The sequence below is a fragment of the Bombyx mandarina genome, chromosome 12, assembly GCF_030267445.1.
Source record: "Bombyx mandarina strain Sakado chromosome 12, ASM3026744v2".
NCBI lineage: Eukaryota > Metazoa > Arthropoda > Insecta > Lepidoptera > Bombycidae > Bombyx > Bombyx mandarina.
The window spans coordinates 10,058,945-10,078,446 of NC_143219.1; positions in this window are offsets into that span (position 1 = coordinate 10,058,945).

Sequence of the window (19,502 nt, forward strand, 5' to 3'; positions counted from 1 at the left end):
TAAGCGATACGGCGTGAACACTTTAAACTACATATTAAAGTCAATATATTTTCAAACAGTAAATTTTAATACTATTGTCATCAATACCTAATCCATTAATCATCAAAAGATATAATAAAACAGTAGAATCCGGTACATTGAAGAAAAGTGATAAAATTAGAAAGGAGGGTAGCTAAAGAAAACTAATTACAACTTAGATCAGCAGTTTTTATCAGTATTTGATTTTATGTCTGTCTGATATGTTGTTTATGCATATCTCCGAAACTATTGAACGGATTTCATGTAGTTTTACAAATGGACAGCAATTAATTTGGAGCAGAATATGAAGCTATGTTATGTTATATTATGTTATACAAAAAGGATAATGAATACGACGGTAGCTTTTTATTTCTGTTATGTTTTTAGGCGTAAGCCATTGTACCGATTTCACCAAACAACAGTAAGGAAATAGTTTGAACCCTGGGAAAGAGTATAGACTACCTGTTTGTTATCCCACTACAGAGAACGGCTTTACAACCAGACGATATGAAATGTCGTCACGGCAGGTGAACCTGCTGGCGGAAAACTAGTCATTAATAAATCCCATTCAACTTAAATAATAATAAATTATTTTAAATTCATGTTACTGGTGGTAGGATCTCTTGTGAGTCCACGCGGGTGGGTACCATCACCCTGCCTATTTCTACCGTGAAGCAGTAATGCGTTTCGGTTTGAAGGGTAGGGCAGCCGTTGTAACTATACTGAGACCTTAGAACTTATATCTCAAGGTGGGTGGCGCATTTACGTTGTGGATGTCTATGGGCTCCAGTAACCACTTAACACCAGGTGGGCTGTGAGCTCGTCCACCCAACTAAGCAATAAAACAAAAAAAAAAAAAAACAAGGAAAATAGCCGTGAAAATCTGTCGTGAAGCAGTAATGCGTTTCGGTTTGAAGGGCGGTGCAGCCGTTGTGCTGTTAAAACTCAGACCTTACAACTCATGTCTCGAGATGAGTGGCGCCATTTACGTTGTAGATGTGTTGCGGCTACCACTTAACACTAGGTGGGCTATGAGTCCGACCTCCCATCAAGGTTATTAAAAAAAAAGATAAAGCTTACTAAACTTAAACAAGAGGTCTGGTGACAAAATTCCATTCTACTTATAGACCTACAATGAACTCACTGAAGACAAGGAATGAACGCAAGGACAAAGTAACCTGAGCTCGAAATAAGCATTTGCATTATTCATACCAATCCTTGTTCGACCTGGAAAAGCTCTCAATATCGCCGTACGACCAGCTATTGCTATTGTTATTTAGATTCTTTTTACAATTTTTGAGAAGTCGTTGACTACTTTGACATGTTACTGCTTGAATTTGGATTTATATTTACTTGAGTCCTTCTACTGCCGGTATGAAATTGACAATGATAATCTAGGTATTTTTTTGTATTGTTACGCGGGTAAGAGTAACGCCATCTATCGCCGAATAGCCGAAACGAATACGGTTCCTTAGTGTGGCTACACAACCCAGTTCGAAGCAAAGGGAAGTCTCCTAAGCTACAGGCAAAATGGGACGGACCATATAGGATTGTGACTAAAATTAATGACGTCACATATCGAATTCAGAAAGGTCTGCGAGGTGTGCCTAAAGTTGTACATGTAGATCGATTGGCGAAATCTTACGGGTCTAACGAAGCACGGGACGAGCATATCTAAGAAGGGGGCAGTGTTACGCCCATAAGAGTAACGCCATCTATCGCCGAATAGTCGTACAAATATCGAAGGTTCTAATAACATCTAGAGCACTCGAGAAGTACAACGCCATCTATTGTCAGATAGCGGAAACACGAATTGAAAATACTCGACTTGTGAGGAATGTTCTCGATAATTCTAGTGATGTCGTATCGACTATAAAAGCGTTGCAGAGATGACACGATGCAGTCAGTGATCGGAACTACTCGAAGCGAAACAGCGAACGGATCACCTGAAGCGAAGCGGAAGAAGTGAATTGAGAATTTTAAAGTGTTCGATATGTGTGTGTTCTAAATGTTGAATACAGTTTTAATTTATACTTCGGTAGAATTTTTATTTGTCCCGAACCGTCGCCTTTACGAACCAGTTTTAACGGATTCACGTCATCATATTTGATGACCAGCAAAACATTTTAGCAAAAATCTCAAAAGTAAGATAACATAATAATGTTATCTTATTGAATATTAAAAGTTAAATCAATATTGGAAAAAGGTTTTTGAAAATCTTAGTACTCAAATACCGAAAGAAAACGAAACAAGCAATATTGAAAAAAATATATGAATTTTTACTTAATTATGACTAATGAGAGATAATTTTCTCACTCATGCGATGCTGAACTTTTATTCCAAAATGAATTTTATGAAAGTATTCTTATGAAAAGATTATTAGCGGGAGTAAATCCAGCTTTATATGAAAATACATAAAGTCAACGTCGGAACGGTACTTCGATAAGGCTATGCGTCATGATAACCGCCTTATCGTTGCCGCCGCTGACTACTCCTCGAATCCTGATCACGCAGGAGCTATTCAACGTCGATGCCCTAGACGCGTCCTTACGTAAGGATGTGCTAGGAGCAGGCTTAGGGACCCCGGTAACCGTACTCGTTGAACACGACAAAGAGTTTGCCGTGCAACCTAACCCATGCATCACTTCGCTGAGTTTCTCGCCGGATCTTCTCAAAGGATCGCAATTCCGATCCGGTAGTAGATTAATTCGCGAAGAAACTGCTCTTGAGTTGTTTTGGGTCTCCTTAGGAGGCTCTCGGGCAGCTGTTAGCAAATCCCACCCCTCCTGGCTGAGCCTTTGCTCACCCACCTGTCCTGGTGAAACTGGAAAGGCCTCAGGGCCACGAGTAATACTTCAATCATAAAAAAAGCTCACAAGAAGAAGAAGGCTTCGATAATCACTTATGGTACGGAGGGCAGCCCGTGTAATTCAATTAAAACGGCCATATAAGCTAATTATAATAACTAACAAATAAAATGTTCAAATCAAAGCTTACTATTTTTTACATTTTCTCCTTTTTTGTTAAAATCCTGTTTTATTGAGAAGAACAAATGAATGTTTTTAATTTTGAGTTTCAAATTTCCTATTTAATTAATCGTTTCATCTGCCTGTAGGTACCAAGCTTGGAACAGACAGAAGTCAGTAAATAAATGCAGTGTCTTCGGTTTCTACCCTTGTACTCTACACATACAGAAGATTTATAGGTCGATTAAGACCCTTTGAAGGGTACCCACAAACGTGCTCCACCGTCATTTGCTAAGCCGCTAGGTTGCCATTATTAAGCAAAATTCTGTAGAATCGTTGATTTGCAAACCCAAAATATATGGAATTTTACAATTTTTTTTATATTTAATCGGGGACCCACTTTTTTAACTAAAGACTAGATAAATGGTCATCGGAAACACGTAGTAAATGTAGACATTATTTTGAAATTCTTAAAAAATACTTTTGCTCAGTTGTGAAAATGAATTGCTCGAAAAGAATATTTTGTTTAAATGTGCCAGTAACATTTGAAAAAAAACTTTATCGTAACTTGTTTTAATGAAATTTGCTAAAGTTCACAATATTCGTTTCACCTGCAACTAAATAAATTTAAGAAAAAAATATATATGAAGTCTTTAAAATTCTACACATTTATCCTACAAGCCAATCCAATTAGATTGAACTTCAATTTGAAGCGCAAGACTTTATTTACTTTTATTAAACTATATAATATAAATCAATTTACTCTTAATTAAATGGGCAATCAATGGTTTTGATTTACAAGACATTTTCTTAAAATTTTTAAAGCAAAGCACAAAATTTCATTAAAAATCACAAACCAAAATTAAAAAAAAAAAAAAATCGACATTAACCAAATTGAAATAAGAATAAGAAACGTGATTTCAATGTAAACGAAGTCAATTAAATATGCATTAATAAGGATAAATCGAAAACTATTGATCAGATCGTAATAAATGAAACCATATAAAAAGCACCAGCCGTCATAAAAAAAAACATCAAAATCGGTTAACCTTTAGAAAAGTTCTGAGGTGATACATTAAAAAAATACGGCCGAATTGAGGACCGTGACAATATTTATAGTTACATGTAAAATCGCCAGATTGGCTATTATTTATCCTGCTACTACCCTAATAGCAAGATAGGTAGGTAATCTCACTGTACATAACCTGACGCGTGAAACTAAATTTTCTCTCCAGGCTGAATCCATTCTCGCTTACCTATACTGATGAAACTGTACCTGACCACAAGTAATAATTCCTTCTTAAAACAATCAGAATACCCTCAAGGTCGATGGCAAGGCTTTCACGTTGTTACGACTATGCCCATGACATCTGATGCCCAAACCTACCCACACCGGGCGGGCCGGAAAAATAACCTATCCAGGGGAAAAAATATTTCTTCTGACGTTATGGTCACGTTTATATTTCACGCTGAAAGTTTTTTGAAATTAATTATGAAGTGTATTAAACTCTATAAAGCCAAATTTAAAAAAAAAATAGACATTTAAACTTATAGATCCTTTATTTTCATCTAATCAATCTTTATTTTCCGAAGTCGTCATGGCCTAAAGGATAAGACGCCCGGTGAAGTTATATCAAGTGATACGATGTCCCGGTGTTCGAATCCCCATATTGTTGAAGTTGTTGCCCAGGAAGTTGCCCCATAATGAGACATGTCCATCGTTTGCTCGCGCGCTGCCAGGAAATTTGAACCAGCCTGCCAGGGAGCAATCTTAACTATGTTTAATATAGGCGGGTTGGGAGCAGTTTGGCTATGCCTCTGGCATATGAGCACTCTGGTGTATGAGCGATGGTAACCACTCACCACCAAGTGGACCGTATGCTCTCGTCTGCCCACGAAAGCAATATTTTTATTGCTTAAGTGAGTATTTTGGATCATGTACCTACTCTGCTTTTAAGTAGGTACATAGATATATGATTTATTTGCATCGATCTATGTGAAAACCAACATAACTGAAGTGGGAAGGGCATCAAATAATGTCAAACCATATAATTAAATCTACCTGGTAGAATAAACCTGAATGAACCAACGCGTTCGTTACCTAATTATATACACGTTGCGATATATACATATGTTTGTGAATAAATTACTCATGTGTGAATACTGTTCACATTTCAGTAAGTTATTTACAAATAATGCCATTTGATCTGCGCATTTATTTTCATACCTCTATCATTACTGGTTTCTTAGTATTTTATGACAGCTTTGACTGCTAAATTCAATTTAAATGATAAATGACAATCTGAACATGTTACAAAACACTGAACTGAATCAAACGGACGGAGTTGTTTTAAGATGTCGAAGAAAGCAAGGATGCGGCCCACTTGATGGCAAACGGTGTCGACAATTCCTGAGGTATACCTTGGCTGCCTCCTGTCGAAAACCTCTCGGGGTGTTAAAGAAATTTTCTGTGTACAATATGTTGAATACATGTAGAGAAAGTAGATTTCCTTTAACGTCAACTTTTTACGCGTTTGCTCTGTTTGCAAATCAGTTTTAATTAAGGTATAATATCAATAAAACAGTAGTGACAGAGATGATGAAATAGGAATATATCAAATGAATTTCTACGTAGAATTAATTGTGGACGAATTTATTATAAAACAGAGTTTTAAATGTCGTTTCTTTGTTTTTACATAGCAACATATTGCAGTCTTATTTAAAATTATATCAATAGGTACAATTAGAAGGCCATAGATCTTAAATACATTTTTGAAGAAAATAAAATGACAAATCTTCAACTAAATTTATGAAGCACGAGAGTAAAACTGCGGGGTAAAACCACTGGGGGAATGCCATCGGGCCCACTCGACTATGAACGTTTTAAAAAGATTTTGCTAAGCTACGTCCCAATATTTTTTTCTAACTACGTGTATTTTAATCAAAAATTGTAGTCATTAACAGTTTAAAATTTATAGTCATTAAACAAAGTGAATAAAAATAAAAGCAAGATTGTTAAGCAGAAATTAATCGTCTAATGATCATATAGTTTTATATCGGCTAGAGGTCCCGCAATAGTCGAAATTCGACTATAATTAATTGGAATTGTAAGTTTGTACACTATTATGATTGTATGTTATACTTCTATATAAACACAAATTTCGCCAAGACTACACTATAAAAAAATGTTAACAAAGACAAACAATATTTAATCTCAATTTGACAACAGACGCCAAGAACAGAAGTTTGACAATAAATAGTATGCATGCGTGTGTGCGTCAAATACATGGTATGTAGTGTGTGTAATGTTTTCTTTATTGATTTAATGTATCTTTTATGCATTATTTAAAAAAAATATTAGCATTGTGCACTTCTTCTCTATATTCTCTATAAGTGTGGAAAATGTCATACTCCTCTGTCCGCGAAATTTTAGTAAAAAGGGATACAAAGTTTTTGCTTCACGTATTATTTTATATCGATTATGCTTAACGAACACAAGCCTGTAGTAATGTGGGCTACTCTAATTAAAAAAGGTGACAATAAAGTAAACCAGATATTTAAGCACAGTGCTAAGATCAAAGACTCGTAACCGGAATAGGACGAAAACGGGAATATTGGGTTTCATACCTTTTATGTGTTTGTTTCACGAAGTGAGCGTCATTTAAGCATCTCTCACGTACTGAATAATAATTAAGAAATACTGATGTTCGTTAAGCATAATTGATATAACCTATATGATCACCAGACAACTTAATTGGATAATTGGGAAATTTAGTTGATGTTTTTGTTGTTGCTTAAATTGATTGCGGAGCCTTTTTTTGGTTTTTTTTTTGTTGCTTAGATGTGTGGACGAGCTCACAGCCCACCTGGCGTTAAGTGGTTACTGGAGCCCATCTACAACGTAAATGCGTCACATACCTTGAGATATAAGTTCTAAGGTCTCAGTATAGTTACAACGGCTGCCCCACCCTTCAAACCGAAACGCATTACTGCTTCACGGCAGAAATAGGCGGGGCGGTGGTACCTATCCGTGCGGACTCTCAAGAGGTTCTACCACTAGTAAAAGCCTAACATATCTCAATCAATATGATGTTTTGCATCTATTTGAGTGATATTCGTTTCATTGTATTTATAAACGAAAAATCAGGGCAATAAATGCTTTAAGGTCGCCATGAACGAATTCGTTACTTCAACAAGACAAAAGTAAATGAGAATTGCTCTTAATTGGAATTGTAAATGAGTCTTGCGGCGGTCTCTTGTCGGTTGAAAGACCGTCTCGCCATCACAGGAGAATAAACTGTGATGATTTCATTTAAATTAATTCTCGGTGCTTCTACCGCGAACGACAACTTAGGATTGAAACATTTCTGCTATCACTTTACATTATAGCAACTTATTTATTTGGGATACATAATGCTGTTAATACTCAGCATTTGGTTTTTTCACCGTTCAAATAATAATTCTAATATTGCCCGAAATACATCGAATTACCAATAATAACTTTATATTTCTGTAACCAAAAGGAAAATACTTTTTCCTTTTTTGGTTTTAAAAGGTTCTCTTTTTTTCGTTCTCTTTAAAAGAAAATAACCGCTTATTTTTTTAGATAAAAATATCTTAGCTCACATTATTTATCAACAATTGTTTCAATAAAACATCAATCAAAACAATAAAAAATCAATATGTTTCGATTAGAATTGTGGAGCAGCCGTTGTATTATACAAAGTGAGCCTCAGAATTCATGTTTCAAGATGGGTGGCAGCATTTAGATACGTTCAAGATGTCTATGGCCACCGGCAACCACTTCACACCAGGTGGTCTGTGAGCTCGTCCACCCACATAAGCAAAAAAATATATTTGTAATTGTTTTTTTCTTTGAAGATATTTTTAATATGTGATTATGTATATAATATTATTATAATAAAGTGGAAAGTTCAGATGACACATACAATAGTGTTTATGGTAAATAAGGCTTCTTAATTTTATAATACAAATTTATCCATTTTCATCATGGCTGTAACGGAATTGTTACAGAAATCAAAGATAAGTTGTAGGTAGTACTGGCGAATATGTACTGATACGAAAATCTCTTAAATGACTTAAAAGCCTTAAATGCCGGAGGGCGGCATCGGCCAGAAACCTTCGCCTTAAATTAGCTGGTTTGCTAAAATAATAAGTTCCCAAAACAATAATATATTGACATTATTTTCTTTTTCCGCGCGTGATCTTCAGTTTTTCTCCTTTTCTATTTCTAAAAGAATCTTACACCCTGAAAATACCAGGAATCGATATCGTGAATTCGTTGCGATACACCTGCTGCCTCCACCTTCGTCAACAGTTGACAGGGGTCAGACACGTTAGTCACAACTGTGTAAGACATGTAAGCAGGTCGTACCAGCCAAGAAATGTTTTCATACTGCGTCCTATGCTCCTATGAAGTAGTGTTGCAAGATTCAAAAAATGAGTACGAAGAGAATTTGAATCTTCTCGTTAACAGATAAGTGATTATCGATAGCTGATTATCGACTAGTAGTTTTCTTGAGTAGTATTCTTGAGGTGTCGCATTATTTCATGGTTTCTATGTATACCGGGAACCACTTAAAGCTCAAACTATTCACGTTTATTGTTAGTTTCTATTTTTAACTATTTTCTCTATAAACAAAAGTTCACTGTACGCTTAGACAAATAGCAAATCTGAATTAGCACCATATACGAGCTTTCTATAATTTTCAAAAATCACATATTTGTATAACAGAATATCCAAAAATCAAACTCAACATAAAAATAAATCTGCACTTATTGACTAAAACTTATTTCTATAACTTTAATACAAAAGTTGGCATTATTTCTAAGCTTGGCCTCATGTTAAATAACTATCACTACTATTTGTAATCAGATTTCAGTGAAATTTGGAGCACGCGTCTATCAAATATGATAAAATCAAATAATTATCTGGTATAATACACATTTACAAACATGAGATGAGAGACAGATGTTTAATGTGTTGTACTGCTAATGTACTCCTGATGTTTCATAACCTAAACATTTTGTTACCAATAACCATGCTTTTTCTAAAGTTTTATTATTTAGTAAATCACGTTACAGCTTTGCCAACCGTAAAAAGGTTATTCTGAGACAGGCACCATTTATTTCAACATTTCTTAAATAATGTTCTAGGGGAATCTTTTATTTATTCAAAAAATGCTACCTGCTCATCAAAAGAATATAAAATATTTTTAAGGTAAAAGATGAAAGGTGCGAGAAACTGGCAAATAAGAGTAACAAGCCCTTAAAGCGGAAAGTTTATTTGTCCCTTAATAAAAAAGCTCTAAATTACGAAAATAAAACATTCCTTGAGTATAAAATTATTTTTCCTACATATTTCATTTCAATAGTTTTCTTTCTCTTTTTTTTTACTGCCCTTGTAGGCAGACGAGCATACGGCCCACCTGATTGTGAGTGGTTACCGTCGCCCATGGACTTCAGTAATGCCAGGGGCAGAGCCAATCCGCTGCCTACCGTTTAATACTCTCCACAAGCCTCGTTTGAAGAAGGACATGTCATAGCGCTCGGGAACCCCGTGGAGGGGAGCTCATTCCATAGCCGGATGGTACGTGGCAAAAAAAACCTCTGGAAACGCACTGTGGATGACCGCAGTGGCTTCAGGTAGTATGGATGAACTCTACTCTGGTGGCGGGCGGTGCGATGGTAAAAACGAGATGCCGGTATCATCTCGAACAATTCCTCAGATTCTCTTTACGATTTAACAAATTTAAGCTTATGGTCTTTAGGGACACGTTATCTAGGGACTCCGGTCACCACTTGACACCGGGTGGGCCGTGAGCTAGTCACCCTATGCTATGTCTATGCTATAAAAATTCAATCCTGAAAGTAAGTTTTACCAAAAAAACACTTTGTCCTTGGCAAAGTTAAGTGCCTTGTCAAAACTTTCTCTTACGGTAGTCCCTTTTGATTTATGACTTCGATATGTCAATTTAACGTCACTCAATATGATTTATATGATCATTTGCACAACCCTACGTAGTACCGAGCAGTAGACGTGTGACTTTGGCCTTAAGGAAATAAATATTAGAAGCATCTAAATATTCAGTCTACGTTTTATAACTTAACCTTTTTTTAAATTGTGCCCGATCATCTTGGTCACCAGTTCCCTTCCCCAAGGCATTGAAAAGGTCAGTCACGTGACTTAGTAATTTCAGCTACGAAATTTTACAGAAAAGCAGAATACACCTGAGGTTGTTCTTTTAGATTTGGCAAAAACTTTATTTACATAATATCTACATTTAAGACTTCATTTTACTGCTAAAGCGAAAAAGCCATTGATAGGAGCACATCTGCGACGTATATGCTGTATATTAAATGCTATTTTCCAATTGCTAAATGCTAAAAACGCCATTGATGCGCATAAAATGTTAAAAGTATTTGGATTTGACTTATGTTTTAGAAATTATACTGCATGTATGATAATCAGTGTCATCAGGTAAATGCGAACGAAGCTAAACAGTATTTTCCATTAGTGCCATAAAAAGGTAACATTTCGAAATAACCGCGAGGCCGGGACCATATCCAGGTGCGATAATGCGCAGTAACATTTTATAAGGGATCTGAATGTGAGCAGATGGCACAATACGAATCGACGGCAGTACTTCCCGCATGGCCGCAATCTCCCATTACATTTTATGCAAACAGTGTCGGAATTATTCCGCTTCTACAAAATCCAAAATACAATAGCTATTGACTTGTTTAGCTATTGGACATCGGACATAAGCTTAGAAACTTTAGAAAATTATCAACACTTTTATTTAAATAATACACGTGTATCTAGCTTATACCCGCGGTTTCACTTGCGTTAAAGTCGATCACTGTAGACCAAAAAAAATCATTACTATAGGAAGCTGCTATATAATACAATGACATATGTCCTTCTTATTGGTACTAATAGGTCCATACAAATAGTGAGCATTGAAGACATTACACATAACTGAACAGCAGGACGCTTCCAATAGTTATTCCTTAAACTCTGGGTCTGCGGAGGGACTTCGGTTCCCTCTGTATTTTGTACCGTATGTTCCATGGGGAGTGCTCCGAGGAATTGTTTGAGATAATACCACCATCTCGTTTTTACCATCGCACCGCGCGCCACCGGAGTTCATCCATACTACCCGGAGCCACTGCGTTCATCCACAGTGCGCTGCCATATATATTTTTTGCCACGTACCATCCGGCTTTGGAATGAGCTCCCCCTAATGGTGTTTCCCGAGCGCTATGACATATCCTTCTTCAATCGAGGCTTGTGGAGAGTATTTAGCTGTAGGCAGCGGTTCGGTGCTCTTCCCCACGCTTTTCATCCTGTATATAAATAATATGCTATCTATTAATGACATGCAATGCGAATAACATCACGGAGGATGTGCGATATATCGACCATCAGAGTATTTCTCAGAGCGTGGTGCAGGAGAGACGATCAAATCTTCTGTCTGATGTGCAGAACTCTCTGGAGCGAGTCTCCGAGTGGGGTGAAATGAACTTAGGTCAATTCAGACCTTCTGGTTTAAGGGATTTTAGGCTGTTTGTAGGATGGCTCCTGAAAAACTTGGGAGCCGATAGGATGGACAGCTTTCACGAACCGGCCTTGTAATCTTCCACGGAGCTTTCCAGGTAATCGAAATGGTTTTCGAGTTCGTGCTGAAAATGGCCAACATTTTCGATTTAAGCTGATGCTAGATGGAACATGGACTTTATTGCTCCTCGAGATATCATTCCTCAATATTTGCCTTTTTTTCCAACACAATGAATTCTATCTGATTTTCGGCAGCACCATCTGGGCTCATCCAGGCCCACTTCCTTTGATGTCGTTTCCTGAAGAAAGAATTCAATATATATAATGTCTCCTTCTCTATGAAATCGGTAAGCAAATTTCTTGGTGATTCCAATGCCCAAATACAAATGGCTCCACATTAAGCTCTCTCTCTCTCACACTGCTTACTTAGAAATCCCCGCATAGAAATCCCCCATGAAAACTGTGAGGTGAGAATTAGAGCTATGCTCGAGTGCCTTCAGACATAGTTTTCACCTCATCATGGGCGTATCCGAAGTCAAAGCGTAAACCTGTATGACCTTCAACGATTACCGTTTAGATATTTTGGGTATAAGATACACTACCCCTGACGTCGTACTCTCGATCTTGAACATGTTGTTCACAAGTTTTGTTTCAAGTCGTCGTGGTCTAAAGACTTCGTTGCATTCGTATCTAGCGATGCACCGGTATTCGAATCCCGCAGGCAAGTACCAACTTCTCTAATGAAATACGTACTTAGCAAATGTTCACGATTGACTTCCACGGTGACGGAATAAGAGTGATTCTCCGAACCCTAAATTTTCAATGTCTTGAGGTTTATTTTTGTAACTAACTGACTAATCAGTCTGCAATTAATTTTCAAACATACCTCAGACTATTGCCAATCTTGCACAAGTTAATTTTTTTTAATAATATTTATTAAATATTTCAAAAAAATATTTAAAAGTAGTTCTTCTGACTAATATGGTGTGTCCGTAACCCAGTTTCTTGAACATTAGTAACAATAACATTATTTCTTATTCATAAATTGATGTGAATTATAATTATTACGAAAGAATATTAGTTGTTTCTTTACACCAAAAAAATGGTACTAATATTTACGATTGTTTATTTATAAATAAAAAAATAATGAATGTCCGGCACAAAAGTCTGATTCATATTCCCGCGCTTCACTCGAACGTATAGTAAGCGGCACCTAAGTTGGCAAGGTTTTGGTGTAGTGGGGGTAATGTCGCGCATGGTGCACATTGCAACAAAAAAATGGTCACTTTTATTGCTCGCATATAATTTTATTTTATTTTATTTTATTTTTTATTTGCCGTAATTTGTTTTTAAGCCTTTGTGTTTAGAAGAAAGTTAAAGAAAAGAGAGGAATTCGTGAAGTGTATTAGGTGTTATAAATAAAATACAATTAAAAGTTAAGAAGTTTATTTAAAAAAATATACTTAATATTAAAAATTATGTATCGCCGTCGTCACTATCATTTTCTAATAGTGCTACCCCTTGGATTAAATTTATGGTAGCACCTGAGCTGGTGGAAGGAGTTGGCTCCTCATCGTTGACATAACGAAGAGTCGCTGTCATCACTGGCGTAAATAATAAAACGCTCAGTGACTGAATCGACTATATGGTCATTGGTATTTGGTCCTGGCATTGCAAACAAATTTAAAAGAATAGCACTCGTAACAAAAACTAAATTTAAAACAATAATAACAACTCGTAACAAAAACTCAATATAAACAAGGGTTCCTACAATTTAGTAGGCGCATGTGTAATCAGGAGCGAACGGAACGTGGATGCGGTGCGGGAGGGGAGGGTCGACTGACTCACCAATCGTGCGCTCGGAACGGTGCTACGTCTTTCCCTGCGTCCCGCTTGACAACCAAAGAGACCTAAAAAACGACTTCTGCGCATCTAGCGACTCTTGCCAAGTTACGTGCCGGGGACTATACCCACCTAAATACGAAACATCAGGCGACGCCTCCCCGCGCTGGCGGCAGCCAGTGGCTCGGCTGACATGGTCGCGACGTGACGTGTGGCTGGCTCGCGTCGTCGCGGAGATATAAAGGTAAATATCTGATTCATATAGCCTTGGTACACCTGTGTTTCTGATTAGTATGTTCGTTTTTATAATTAAGGTGGTTTTCAAACTTGAATCTGCGGGAAATATAATGGCACTGGGGAACAGAAACCTATGTATAAATAACAATCCTTAATTGCATACGCGTGATGATTTATCGATGTTAATGGGTAAAATTCTGATTGATATGTGTCTGATTCATACGGTAAAATACCATATTAATCAGAAAGTCAAACATGTTGTTAATGAAACGTTACATTGGCGGCACGTTACGCCTGTAACAAGTAATTTCGTATGAACCTAATGTTATTTACATGTCAAAAAACAGTAGCTGTAAATTTCGCAGCAGTCCTAATAACGTCAAATATTGTGATAATTGATATTGTCAAGTGCCATATCATGCTGTGATTGACTAGATTTAGATGTTATGATAAGCATCGTGTGCATTTACTGTGATTTTAATAAATAATTGACTGATTTTTCTAACTAGAATTTCATTTCTATCCCTAATTCTGATTCATATGACCCCCAAAATTTTAAAGTTAATTATCTCGGAAACCATTTTATCAAAAAGTGTGCCTTTTTCAGACATTGTATCTTAGGTTATCATCTTTCGTAAAAATATGTTTTTTAAGCTTAAATGTGAAAAAAAATTAGACCATATGAATCAGACAAAGAACGCCATTTCGGAGAATCATTCATAACATCGTGTAGTAAAAATCAAAGCCGAAAAATTGTAGTTTGCGTAATTACTGGGTGGGGGTAGGGCGTCTTGTGAGTCCGAACGGGTAGGTATCATCACCCTGCCTATTTCTGCCGTGAATCAGTATTTCGTTTCGGTTTAAAGAGTGGGGCAACCGTTGTAACTATACTTAAGACCTTAGAACTCATACCTCAAGGTAGGTGGCAGCTTTTTTTTTCTACCTAAGCTGATGGTCTTGAGAGACCATTTCAGCGTACCCTTAATAAGTAGGTGAGCTCACGGGGCTCAAACCTGACGTCGTAAAATAAATGACTAACCCTAGCAAGAGCAGTGCTTCGCAGAATCTTCTATTGGATCGGAAACGAGACCCACTGAGAAGATCCGGCGAGAAATGAGTTTGTTGTTAAGATGGGTGGACAAGTTCATGGCCCACCTGGTATTAAGTGGTTACCGGAGTCCATAGACATCCACAACGCAAATTCCACAACCCACTTGAGACATGAGTTTTAAATCTCCGTTTTACAGTACAGTGGTTTCCCCACCCTTCAAACCAAAACGCCTGCTTTACAGCAAAAATAGGCAGGAAGATCTATATATCTACCCGCGTAGGCTCACAAGACGCCCTACCACCAGTAATTATTACGCAAATTATACTTTTTGCTGGTTTAATTTTAACTACACAATGTTGATCCTTCACGGTGAAAGTCATTCGTGAACATTCGTTAAGTACATATTTCATCAGAAAAATTTGTACCTGCCTGTGGGATTCAAACACCGGCACAGTCGCATCGCTTGATACGGGCATCTTATCCTTTGGGTTATAATGCCTTTTAAACACCCCCTGCCCCGCTGTTACTCTAGTCACTACCGTAACCAGGAATATCGGAGCTGCCTCGGACTGAAGGCCAGTTTCTATTTGTATCAATCACGTTGAGGGTAACCATGCGGGTTGGCGATCGCAGTGTTCCATTATAATGTTCGGAGAAGGCTACTATCCATTTTCTGGACAATCCCTTAATGGCATTTTACGACACCCACGTGTTATATGTAATTTTTTTTTTCATGACCACACACCTCGCAACTCGTAAACTTATATCTTAAATCTTTTATTCCGAAATTTTATTATATATGACCTTCTAAAGCCGTAAAAATTGTCTGTCTTCCTTCCAACTTATCAGAATGACAAATACACGAAATTTTTTGTTAAAGAAATTTCGAACAATAATTATTTTCAACAAATTATGTATTTGAAGTAAAAAAATTTAAGTATTATGACATAATGTCGTTAAGATAGGTAATTCGTTTTTAATTTTAACACTGAAAGTTCGTCCCAACTACGGAACCCACTCCTAAGTCCAACATTTACAAGCTTAATTTGATTTAGTTTGCCATAGATAAAAGGTATTTACTTTCAATCATCTTACAGTTTTGTTTTATTACTGTACATCAGCAAATGAGCTTCTTGCTCACCAGATTCCAAGTGTTTTCTGAATCCCGTGTGGTGGTGATGGTGGTGGCAATCCGTTGTTGTAGACAACACAACGTCAATGCCACCACTTCAATTTTGAAATGAGGTGTAAGATTAAGTAATGTTGTAACGCGACTGTCCTTTCATCCAATTAGACTGGGACTCCCTAATTTTTCATCTAAGAAACAGAAATGATTGTGGTAATCCGGGCTCGTAATATACCTCCACTAAAAAAACAAAAAAAAAAAACATCGGCGTGCAGAAATTATTTTAGAGCCGGAAGTTAATTGAGCAAGGGATTAACTCTATTACGGATGAGTTAAAGGAACTTCTTTGCAATAGCCAGGGTTGATCGGGGTCGCATACCCGTGTCCCATTATAAAACGCCAGAGAGACTAATATTATTTTAGAATCGTCTGATTTTAATGTTTGAAAAGGTCTTCATAATTGCAAAAAGCTATGCTCGTTGACAACTATTCTGCCACGTTATGACAAGCCTGGTATTTTGGTATTGACTAAGAGTTCGATTGATAACTATTGTAAGTAAACGTATCGTGTTACTGTACACAGCACACGTTCCTTCGGTAAAAAGGTAATCGAATGTCATACGCGGTCGGTACTCGACGGAACTATGCGGAGGCTGCCAGCCGGCGTGCCCCGCGCTCTGATTTATGTCTCTTTCCTTGTCCAACTTTCTGCACCTTATTCCTGCAACATGTGTACATGACATCTTAAATATATAGAGTAAAGATTCGACATACATATGTGGATACTACTAGATACATACTTTATGTGGAATATACATACTTTTGTCTTAGAAACTTACCACAAATTATCTATTATATCTAATTTTATTTCATGAATGGATGAAGCCTATGGGTTGCAACACACCCTGAGATAAATATAACGGCTTTACCACTGGAACGCAGGCCTTTTTGCGGCATAAATATACAGGATAGGTAGAAACGACCACTAGATGATTAGAAAACCCCTCTTACCAAATAAATGCCTCACCACTAAATAAAATACGTTGGTATCATACATACTTAGTGAATGGTGCCTATTCTCCGGTAAGTCCCTTCATCGCCTTTTGCAACACCCCCGGGAAGACACCACTCAGACAGACATAAATCAAAATAAAATGTTAGCGTTCAATTCACATACGATATATTGTGTTTAAGTACTTAATAAACGTTGCTTCCATAATGTACTAAATCGAGTGACCTTATCCACACAGACGGCTGTTTTAATCGAGACCGTTTTACGAACCATTAAATTCCACGGCCGGTTATTGTCGAGCAGGGATCGTTAAATGAAATTCTAGCTAGACACAGTGGCCGGTACCTTCTCACCGCAATGACGTACGGATTTGGAAACGCGACACATTTTATGTGATTTCACTGTAATCCTAAATTATATATATGATATAATTACTAGATTGACATATTTTTATACTCCCTGTGCTGTATACTACCATCTGAGACTCCAATTGACGTGTAAGTTGATATTTTCGACTTATAGTTTCACAACGTTCGTGTTGACCACCCCTCCCCCCTATTCGAGAAATAAGGTTAAGGTTTCAGGTACACTTGAATCAAGTCTGTCATATCGTTTAAATCCGAATAAGATATGGTTACTTCGCAGTAACCGGTGGTACGAACCGCAGACTTATAATCCCCTCTTACCATTGGTAAGTTACTCAAAATAGAAATAAGGGAAGAAAAAGGCAAGAAAATACGGTAAAATATAATACCACTAGAGATGGGTGATGGAAAGTATATAGTACCAATGGCTCAAAGAGGCTTATTTGTACAGTACTATTAGTAACTGGAGAGAGTGTTATTATGTGAGACCCGTTGCCTAAAAACAAATTGTAAGCGGTTGAGCCTTAATACACCATTTATAGCTGGCGTCCTTCCCCCAATAAAGGTGAGATGACTTGAGGGGAGGTCGAGGCACGCACGGCGCATACCAATTAAACGGCTCTCTACGTCACTCTAGCGTGCAAGCAGCAGTTCAACGGAACGGACCTGGCAAATTCTGGTACAACGGGATACTCGGAAACACCAGCGGTCTGATTGTAATGTTGATTGCGGTAACTCCCCTACCTTGCCCAAGTTCTGTCTCTGGTGGGGATCGAACATCGGGCTAGAGTGCAGGGGTGTCGTTTAATTGTTCTGCACTTACCATCTTCGACCACCAATTCCCACATATACCACGTGTTTCTCGGTGCGGGAACCTCGTAGGATATCCGACCCCAACCCCAATAAAAAAGAGTATATGGTTGAGCTAATGATACAGCAGGATGCTCGTACTCCGACAAAATCGTTGTGTGATCACAAAGACGACATGTGGGCGGTAAAAGGCGGTAATGTCACCATGTATTGGCATGTTAGCAGTAAATAAAAGGTACCGATAATACGAAAAATACAAACCCAGTCCAACCAAATGATCAGAAATAAGTCCAACCAAATCTTTAGAGATTAAATTTTTCTTATTTTATGGTTGAGAAATACTCGTAGATTTCATAAACTTCCACTTAAATGGCTTTATAACAACAACTTTGATAGCACTCAGTCTCAACTATGAAAGAAAAAGTACTTACTACAAAAAACTTAAAAACTGCTACTGTGCGCAAAACAAATGAGACGAAACGATTGCTAAAAGCGAAACGAGCAGTAAGCATATTCTTGACGCCAATTTATCGGTTCAAAGGTGCGCCGTCGACTAAATGGTACTGTATAAACTCATCACCTTCTCAGCACCGCCTTTTCCATGTAGAGGGATTTTGCTCGTTCATTCACCTTAAATCGACATCATTTTGAGAGGCAAAATAGAGCACTTCTGAAAAAGAGTTTCCGATAAAAGGGCCCATCAAATTTTTTCAATATCCATTTACGAAGGAATAAGAACGGATTATACGTAAACCAAAACCCTTTAATCCGAGATATAGGTTATTGAAACACTACGCACATTGCGAACGAATTACATCAACTCCGCAAACATTATGGATGTACTTATGTACATACGTAGTTGATATTCTGATGCTTACTTCAAAATGTATGTAAAGATTCAAAGATTGACTATGAATGAATGAAGAATGAATATGAATAGTTGTCCGATTTTTTTACGTAATCAAGTTGATTGAAATTACTTTGTCTATTAGTTTACGCTAGGCGCTGGAACCTCGTAGAAGGTTCAGCCCCCGGCCCGAAAAAAAAAGGAACTAGTCGCTTTATCATAAGATTTCAGTAATCGCTAATGCCATCAACAACGTAAACAATATTAATGGGATATCAATCATGAGTACTCGTAAAACCTAATAAGTAGGTGGGTTAAGTAAGGTTAGTGAACAGATTCCACCCGGTGATGGTCACGGGAGGACCTGTAGTTCGAATAGAGGAGACCAGACAAAATTATTTCAGACCAGAATGCCAAGACAACTGCTATATGACAAACCAGAGGGCCGCAGAAGTCGTGGCAGACCCAAGCTCCGATGGTTAGATGGCGTAGAGCACGACCTCAAAGTTATCGGTGGCAGGTTAGCCGTCGGAGCACCGTGGTTCTTGGTGTTGGAACGGTACTTCGATAAGGCTATGCGTCATAATAGTCGCCTTATCGTTGGTGCCGCTGACTACTACTTGAATCCTGATCAGGCAGGAGCCAGT